The sequence below is a fragment of the Diabrotica virgifera genome, chromosome 2, assembly GCF_917563875.1.
Source record: "Diabrotica virgifera virgifera chromosome 2, PGI_DIABVI_V3a".
NCBI classification, from domain to species: Eukaryota; Metazoa; Arthropoda; class Insecta; order Coleoptera; family Chrysomelidae; genus Diabrotica; species Diabrotica virgifera.
Genome location: NC_065444.1, coordinates 225144506 through 225154648, shown reverse-complemented (window position 1 = coordinate 225154648; position 10143 = coordinate 225144506).

Sequence of the window (10143 nt, the reverse complement as noted above, 5' to 3'; positions counted from 1 at the left end):
CCTTAGTACCCCAGTAAATGACCGTTTTGGTGTGTAATTTTCAGGGGCAACTCCGAATTGCAAGAAAATTTGGATTTAGGTTCTACTTACCCTCCACTTCAAAGTTGAATTTGTGCCGTTGGTTGCTTTTACTTGGGGGGTGACAGTCACCCCTTCTCGTAGGTGAAAAAACGCGTGTTTAAATGGATAAATTGACTGATTATAAGCAACTTTCGTTCTATAGAGTTTTTTATGCAAGTCAATACTTTTCGAGTTATTTGCGATTGAAAATGTTTATTTTTCGACAAAAAATTACATTTTCGGACGGTTTTTCGCAAATAACTCGAAAAGTAAATATTTCATCAAAAAAATATTCTTTAGCAAAATTGTAGCTTATAAAAAAACGAAAAAATGGTGTATCAGTAAAGTCTATAAACCGAGTGAAAGCAAACTTGTAGCTCATGAAAAATACGTTCTTATTCGTGTAATTCCAAATCGAATATTTCAACGTGAAATCGACGAAAAATTAAATATTTTCGGAAAAACTTAACATTTTTTAAAGTGTTAAAAAAAAGCTTTATTTTTATTTTTTACAAAAGTTTCTAGCATCAAAAATAAACGAGTTACGCTGAAAAAAAGTTTACCCCTTTTTTTGGTAAAAAAAAAATCGTGAAAATCTCGCTCTATTTAGCACCTTAAATAAAATTAATCGTTACCGCTTTACCATTTACTTTAAATGTATGCGTATTTTTATACAGGGTGAGTCATGAGGAACTGTACATACTCCTACCTCGTATAGAGGCCCCTATGGGGAATAACAAATGACCTTAAAAAGTGTCTGCTCTCATTGTTTAATAATATACAGGGCGAGTTTCACATTTTGACAGAAATTTGTATTCGTCATAATTTTTGAACGGTCAGATCGATGTGTCTCTTATTTTGGTCGATCGTTACACTATAACCACCTAATCAACTGATTTATTCAAACTAGAAAAAAATCAGGTCCGGCTTTAAAAAATTAGTTTGTTAGTGCCCTAGAAAAAATTTCACCCTGTATACGCTTTTTGAAAACTCTAATATAAATTTTACAAATTAGACAAAAATATGCAATTAAAATGGCATATTTATTTTTTTCCCCACACGATTACCTAATTTTTTATAAAAAAATCAAATTTGACTATGAATTAAAAGTTTGGTAAAGTCAACCATAGATTTAAAAAAAAATAACTTTTATTACAAAAATTAAATTTTTGAAGTTATACTTCTTTACCGGCGATAGAGGATAAATTTTTATATGGGAAAACCTAGCGACCGGGCGCATGCGCATTATAACTTTGTTCTGATTGGATGTTCAAATGACATGTCAAAAATTATTCAATATGGCGGCTGTGGCACAGCCATAGCCACATTTACTTAACAAGCCATGAAGTTGAAATTTGGCAACATCTATTGGTAGACCGATTAATTCTGACAGTTCTCGTTTGTTTTTAAATAATTTTCACTGTATTTACAGAGAAACTGAAATATTTTACAATATTTCGTGCTCCAAATTATAAAGAACATTAAAAGGTATGTTATTAAGATGATTTTAGTTCAATATAATATATTGTTATATAAACTTGCGTGCATATAGAAATCCGTCCACTTAAAAATTTTGTCATTTTTAATGTCTTATATTTCCTAAACTTGTTGGCAGATTTAAGTGATTTTTTTAATATGTTATAGCCTGATTCTTTTACAATAGATCTTTTCATTCACAGTCATTTGTTTCGAGCTTCTGTCATGTGTCACATAATATTAATATATCTACGTCATACGTTATTGATATAACCAATGATACAAACCAAAGACGTATGACGTAGATATATTAATATTATGTGACACATGACAGAAGCTCGAAACAAATGACAATCGATGAAAAGCCCTATACCGCTGTAATAATATTGTTGCTAACCAGTTAAATTTTTATGGTGTACCGGGCATTTATAAAATACTGAAATTAAAACCCAATCATAGACTCCGGTTTTCTTAACATTCTGTTTTTTTGATTAATTCGCTTATGTTTAACAACTAGATTTGTTCTTTATCAATTCAGGATGTTTCTAAATAAGTGAGACAAACTTTAAGTGGAAAGGAACAAAATGCAAAATTTTGACGCCTGTATTTTAAATGTAATAATTTATTTTCGAATCCTGAGAAAACTAATAAGTATTTTTGAAAAATTTAAACGCAAAATGAAAGATTACTTTATTACCGAGGGCCGAAACTCCCTTAGAATGAATAAAAAGTTTTTTTAATGACATATTTGAAACTAAAGTTCACACTAAATTTTCTTAGTTTTTCACCCCTGTAACTTATTAAAATAAACATGGAAGTTTTCAGAGACTTACGGCCTTCGGTCCTAACGTAATCTTTCATTCTGCGTTTAAATTTTTCAAAAATACTTATTAGTTTTCTTAGGATTCGAAAAAAATGAATCCCGTTTATATTCTTGTTATTGGTTTTTTTTTTGTATAATAAACGTTACTTACAAGGAATTACTTTTAATATTATTTTGTACAAACTTCTAATTAATAATATTTTCTTGTTCGACTCAAAAAATACTATAAATTTTACCAGAATTTGTACTTTAAAATCGAAGTTTCGAAAGCGGTAGTCCGAAAGTCGGACTACAGCGGTAGTCCGAAAGTCGGACTACGGACGTCATCAATTGCGACGTTGCCTTTTTCTCTTCATGGCTTGTAAAGTAAAGGTGGCTATGGCACAGCTGTAGTTAGATTACCTATTTATGGTTGTTGCGTTTTAAAATTTGTGTGAAAAGAAACAACAAACAAAAGATAGTTAATAGTTATACTGCCTTTTTAAATATTTTTGGACATATACCTATATTTTTGGACTATTTTGGATAAGGAAAACTCATTCTAATTTGGTAAGTAGTTTTTATTATAATCATATTGTAATTATACATTTGGATTAGGTTGAAATACATACATTTATTTTCTCAAGAATGCGGATTTTAGAGAGAAATCCCAAATTAGGTTCGATTTTTATTTTTAAATTATGATTTTTTGACGTAGATTTATTTATCTAGTGGGGAGGTATGTAATGCTTTGATTTACATACTTAATTTGATTACCAACAAAAGTTCTACCAATCTTCATCTAGTATATTGTTTTCTTACTGTTTTGTTATATTTTTATATTTTCTTCCACAAAATTTAAACTACATAATTTAATTTTCAAAACAACTGTCAAACAGTAAAACGTTCAGTTACCGTATTTTATCCACATGATAAATAATGTGCGATTGGACGAGTGAGTCTACGCTTCGATTACGAGTCAAAGCGGCACGAAATTCACGGGTTCAATTCCCGATGCAAGTTTTATTTTTTTTATTTTTTTATGCATGTTATGATTGTAAGTATATTTGTTATATAATTTTTTTTTCAGAAAATGCGTATTTAAAATTTTTGCCAACAATTATTATCGTTCAGAAATCATTTTTTCTTTGTGGCATTTTTCAATGTGTTTGTGTGCGTTTTATTCTTTTATTTTTTTTAATTTTTGGTATTGTCTTAAAAATCACATAATATGTAGTAGAAGTATAACTTCTTACGTGCGTACAAAGTACACACACATTCTTGTTTTAAACATATATTTAATTTATGTTACACCCAATCAACTGATTTATTCAAACAAGAAAAAAATCAGGTCCGGCTTTAAAAAATTAGTTCGTTTGGGTCTTAGAAAAAATTTCACCCTGTATACGCTTTTTAAAAACTCTAATATTAATTTTATAAATTAGACAAATAGGCAATTAAAATGGCATATTTATTTTTCCCCACACGATTACTTAATTTTTTATTAAAAAATCAAATTCGTCAAAATCGCAATTTTACCATAAAAATAAAAAAAATTAAACGTTTTTCTTGAAATTAAAAGTTTCACCATTTTTTTTTTCTATAACACGTCTAGATTTAAAACTCCCCATAACACTTCTCTTTGGACTCTATAGTTTAACATAGACGTGATCAAATAGACAAATTTTAAATTTTTTCACTTAATTTTTGCGATTTAACTTTGCAATTCACGAATCTGCACCTTTTAAATTTTTAAATTCATAACTTTTACGAGAAAAAGACTGAAAGTCTACAACAATTTTCTTAGTCTTCACAATGGTAAGAAATATGTGCTGTAAAAATTTCAGAAAAAAAATATTAAAATGGAGCAAAGTTGTAGTGAGTTAAACAGTGATTTTTTTTTCATTTTTAGGTTAAAATTCCGATTTTGAAAAATTTGATTTTTCAATAAAAATTTAAGTAATCGTGTGGGAAAAATGAATATGCCATTTTAATTGCCTATTTGTCTAATTTGTAAAATTCATATTAGAGTTTTCAAAAAGCGTATACAGGGGGAATTTTTTTTTAAGACCAAAACGAACTAATTTTTTAAAGCCGGACCTGATTTTTTTCTAACTTGAATAAATGAGTTGATTGGGTGATAAGATAAACTAAATATTTGTTTAAAAAAAATTATTTTTTGTAATAAAAGTTATTTTTTTAAATCTATGGTTCACTTTACCAAATTTTTAATTCATAGTCAAATTTGATTTTATCATAAAAAATTAAGTAATCGTGTGCGGAAAAAAATAAATATGCCATTTTAATTGCCTATTTGTCAAATTTGTAAAATTCGTATTAGAGTTTTCTAAAAGCGCATACAGGGTGAAATTTTTTCTAAGGCCCAAACGAACTAATTTTTTAAAGCCGGACCTGATTTTTTTCTAGTTTGAATAAATCAGTTGATTAGGTGGTAATAGTGTAACGATTAACCAAAATAAGAGACACATGGATCTGACCGTTCAAAAATTATGACGAATACAAATTTCTGTCAAAATGCGAAACTCGCCCTGTATATTATTAAACAATGGGAGCAGACACTTTTTAATGGTTATTTGTTATTCCCCATAAGGGCCTCTATACGAGGTAGGAGCATGTACAGTTCCTCATGACTCACCCTGTATGATCTGTAAGTTTGACCGGTTTGAAGTGCTTATTTTTGAAAAAATTTGGTTTTATAGTAAAAACAAATTTTCTAAAAATTTTAGAAAAATTTCCTTTTTTAAAATAACTTAAAAAGTATTAGTGACACGAAAAATCTCAAAACAGTAAAAAATGTAGGTTTTGCCGTTATAAATATGCTAGTTTCATTTTGTTTTTCTGTAAGACAAAAATTGGTTAAGATATGGTTGTTCAAAGTTTGCATACACTCGTCATTAGTGACTAGTTCAAACCCTTTCAACTCTAACCCTTTCAAAAATAAGCACTTTAAACCGGTGATACTGACAGACCATATAAAAAATAGATAAGGTAAGTAAATTGTTTGTAAAGCGGTAACGATTAATTTCATTTGGATAGCTAAACACTGGGACATTTTCATGATTTTTTTTACAAAAACAGGTGTTCAACTTTATTTTGAGCGTAACTCGCTTATTTTTAATGCTAGAAACTTTTACAAACAATTAAAATAAAGCATTCGATTTGGAATTGTCGAATAAAAACGTATTTTTACGTATAAAAACGTATCATTAGCTACAAGCTACAAATTTGTTTTTGCTGGATCTATAGACTACACGAATACACTCTTTTTATTTTTTTTAAGCTAAATTTTTTCTAAAAATATTTTTTTCGATAAAATATTTACTTTTTGAGTTATTTGCGAAAAACCGTCCGAAAACGTAGTTTTTTTTGTCGAAAAATAAACATTTTCAATCGCAAATATCTCAAAAAGTATGGATTTGTATAAAAAACTCTATAGAACGAAAGTTGCTTATAATCAGTCAATTTATCCATTTCCGGGCTTATTTTAAACACGCGTTTTTTCACCTACGAGAAGGGGTGACACCCCCCCAAGTAAAAGCAACCAACGGCACAAATTCAACTTTGAAGTGGAGGGTAAGTAGAACCTAAGTCCAAATTTTCCCGTTCATTTACTGGGCAATAGGTCTTAGCTTTGCTGGTGTATGGATCTAGCAATTAGTGCGATACCATTCGTTTTTCAATACCATAGTGGACACCTACCTAATGGTTGGCCCAATTCATTGTCCATAGCTCTACCCAAGGAGACAACAGTAAAAACCTGTGCTAATTATAGAACCATGACTTTATTAATCCATTTATTGAAAGTTTTTCTGAAGGTAATACATGGTCGTATCTATAATAAATGCGAGGAATACTTAAGTGACACATAGTTTGGTTTCCGTAACAGGTTTGGAACGAGAAAGGCATTGTTTGGGATGAACGTACTTGCCCAAAGGTGTCGTGATATATCAGTAGCCATATACTGTTGTTTTATTGACTTACAGAAGGCATTTGATCGTCTTGAGCACTATATTGATCGAAGTTTTAAAAGACATTGTCTTGGAATTTGTCTCTATATTTAGTAACGAACCCTATAGCTGCATAATATTTACAGACAGTAAGAGTGTCGTTGATAGACTAACTAACGTACATAAGTACCAACAACTCAATCATATAGAACTGGAAATTATGACTCTTTATAATAAAATTGCAAATTTAGGAAAAAACATCATTATATCATGGATAAAGGGACACGCAGGCATTAGGGGTAACTTAATAGTAGACAGGCTAGCCAAATCCGCCCTAGAAATAGGCGAAGAATTTCCCATGAACTTACAAATGGATATTGATATTATTAGTAGACGACACCAAAAAGAAAATTGGCAAAGGTATTATCGAAACACGAGAACTGGTAGTAATTACAAACAAATGCGACCTGAAATTCCCATTAAAAGATGGTTTCATTCTGTATCAAATCGCCATTTCATAAGAGTTATAAATAGATTGAGATGTAATCATGCTCTTACCCCCCTTCATATGTACAGTCTGGGTCTCACAGAGTCACCTAACTGTGAGTGTGGAAAAGAAGGTAATCTACTACATATTCTCCTCGAATGTTCACATCAATCAGTAAATATAAACAAATTTTATGATAATCTTAATATATTAAAAATTCCACTTCCCGTCTACCTGAACAATTTGATATTTTCTGAAGATATTAATATATTAAAAACAATTTACGAACATATCAAAAATTGTAAATATAGATTGTAGCAATAAAATTTACCCTGTATTTAAGAAATTTTGTTAAAACAAAGCAGACATGTTTGTTAAAACAAAACAAACATGTTTGTTTTGTTGTTTTTGAAGTTATACTTCTTTACCGGCGATAGAGGGTGAATTTTATATGTTAAAACCTATCAGCCCGGCGCATGCGCATTATAACTTTGTTCTGATTGGATGTTCAAATGACATGTCAAAAATTATCCGATATGGCAGCTGTAGGACAGCTGTGGTTTGGAGGTAAAGGTAAAGGTAAACAAATGTATAATAGATTAGTTTTATTGTTGTGAGGACAGAAACAAAAAAGTTTATAATATTGTAGGGACTTTTAAATAGTTTTTAAAAGCAACAGGTACGTAATAATTGTTAATGTATCATGGGTATAAACCTACCTATTTGATCTGCCAAAATACATGGTATGTAATACTTTTATTTATATAATTTGATTACCATCAAAATTTCTATCAATATTCACCTAATATATTGTTTTCTTACTCTATGTTTTGTTGTATTTTTTCAATTCTAAATCATTTCAATTCAAAATTAAAATAATTTGATCAATTTTCAAAATATCAAAATATCACAAGTTTAATCCGTTTAGTTAGTCGATCTTCATAAATAATGACACATAGTGTCCGTGGCTAAGCGTTGAAGGCGAATGTATTCCAATACCAACCGCGCTTATCAGCGCTGGTTCGAGTCCCAATAGAAACTTTCTTTTTTGTTTTTTTAATACATTTTATGATTGTAAGTATATTTATTATATAATTGTATTTTCAGAAAATACGTATTTAGTTAAAAATTTTTTCGACAATTAATGTTCAGACATCATTTGTGGCATGTTTAATGTGTTTGTGTGTGTTTTATTCTTTTATTATTTTAATTTTTGGCACTGTTCTAATAAAAATGTTTGAGAAGTAGTAAGTATAAATTAGTTTAATATTTAAACAAAATATAAATAAAAAGTATATTAATTTCGTTTAAATCATATAATAGAAGTATAACTTCTTACGTGCGTACAAAGTACACACACATTCTTTTTTTTGTTTTAAATCCTGTAGATTTAAGTAATTATTGTATATTATAATTGAAAAAAGAAAAGAACAAAAAAAAAGAGAAAAAGAAAAGAAAAAAAAAAAAAACAGAAAAAATAAAAAAAGCAAAAAAAAAACTAAGAAGATGTAAACCTCCGCGAGGATGAATCGGGTTTACGTCTTAGCGTAGTAAAAAAAAACAATTTATAAAAAATAACAATAAAAAAATTAATAAAAAAAAAACAAATTAACAATATAAAAAAATGCAAAAAAATACAAAAAAAAAAAATTTTGAAAAAAAAATGAACAACCAAAATAGAGTATTATTTAGATAATAATTGTAGATAATAATGTTAGTTTGTTATGTATTTAGAGTTAGAAATACAGAAAAAATTCCTCTGATTGGAAAATCAAATTTGTTTTTAAAATAACAAAATGTCTGGCTAATTGGCTCGGCCAAGGCCATCAAATTCACTCAAAAAAAAAAGACATTGTCTTGGACGACAGAGACGTTCGCATAATGGTAAAGTATTGGAGTTGGGCAGCATCAATTAGTAGACTGTTTGGAATCACAGGCTCTCAATATTAAAACAGGAATACGGCAGGGATACCTCTTGTCACACCTGCTTTTCAACGTTTAATCCGAAAGAATTTTCAGAAATGCACTTTCTGAAAAACAAGAAGGAATAATTGTGAATGGTGAAGTCATCAGTAGTTTGCGATATGCGAACGACACAGTACTCCTACCTTCTACTCAAGAAGACCTGCAAAAATTACTTGATAGTAAGTGTGGTTGGTAGTTGTAAGGAAGCAGGTCTGGATCTGAACATACGGAAAACCGAAATACTCGTTGTCAAGTCCTTTGTACTTAAAGGACGTAAGTATTTGTAATGAAATAATACTCGATGTAAAATACTTTATTTTATAGAATTATGCACATGGTTTCCATTTTCTATCGCAGTATTAAGTATGTGACAGCTGTCGTTCAGATGACAGTAGTACCAACCTACATTCATGGTTAAGGGAGTTTTACACGAACATAACACCTCCTCCCTTGACCATGAATTACAAAAGTTAACTAGAAGTAAAAGTACTTACAAATTCAGTCTGGTAACAGGTTTCCTTACTCTAGTGGAACGCCTTAAAATGGGTTCCTCAGTTTCAGTTTGAGCCCCAGGTACACTATTCGAACTTTCCATATTGTTTGAAATTTCGGATTCATCAGTAATCACTTCGGTAGGTGGTGGTGAGACACTGTGCTCTGGAATTGATGCCTCCCTCGGAATCAAATTGTGAGTAATGGTATCCGGAATGTAACATGTTGGATTATTTTGAGATGGAGTATATTCCCCAATTTGCCGTATTTGGTCTACATGACGTTTCCATGTTCTACCATCATCTAACTGAATTAAATAATGCAATAACCCTAATCTGAGTACAATAATGCCAAATTGCCATTTAGAATGAAAATAATCCCTCACGGAAACCCTAGTTCCTATATCAAAGTTTCTTAGACTCATATCAGTATAGGTAACTCTATCACTACATGAAGGTTTAAGTAAATCTAATCTATTCCTTATTTGTCTTCCTAACATAAGTTCTGAGGGACTTTTACCTGTAACTGTATGTGGGCTTCTGCGGTATTGCATAAGTAGCTTACATAATTCAAACTCCCTGTCATTTCCCTCACTTCGCATAGCCCTTAAACATTTTTTCAGTATTTGGACATATCTCTCTCCCTGTCCATTAGTTGCAGGATGGTAGGGTGCAGTAAATTTTTGTGTAATTCCATTATCTTTCATAAAAGTTCTAAACTCATGAGAGTCAAATTGTCTACCATTGTCTGTAACAAAAACTTTAGGAATACCAAAAGTTGTAAAAATTTTTCGGCAAATTTCAATAGTAGTTTTTGTAGTAGTATTTTTTGTAAAATGAATTTCAGGCCATTTACTGAAGGAATCTACCAATATAAAATAATAACCTCCATTG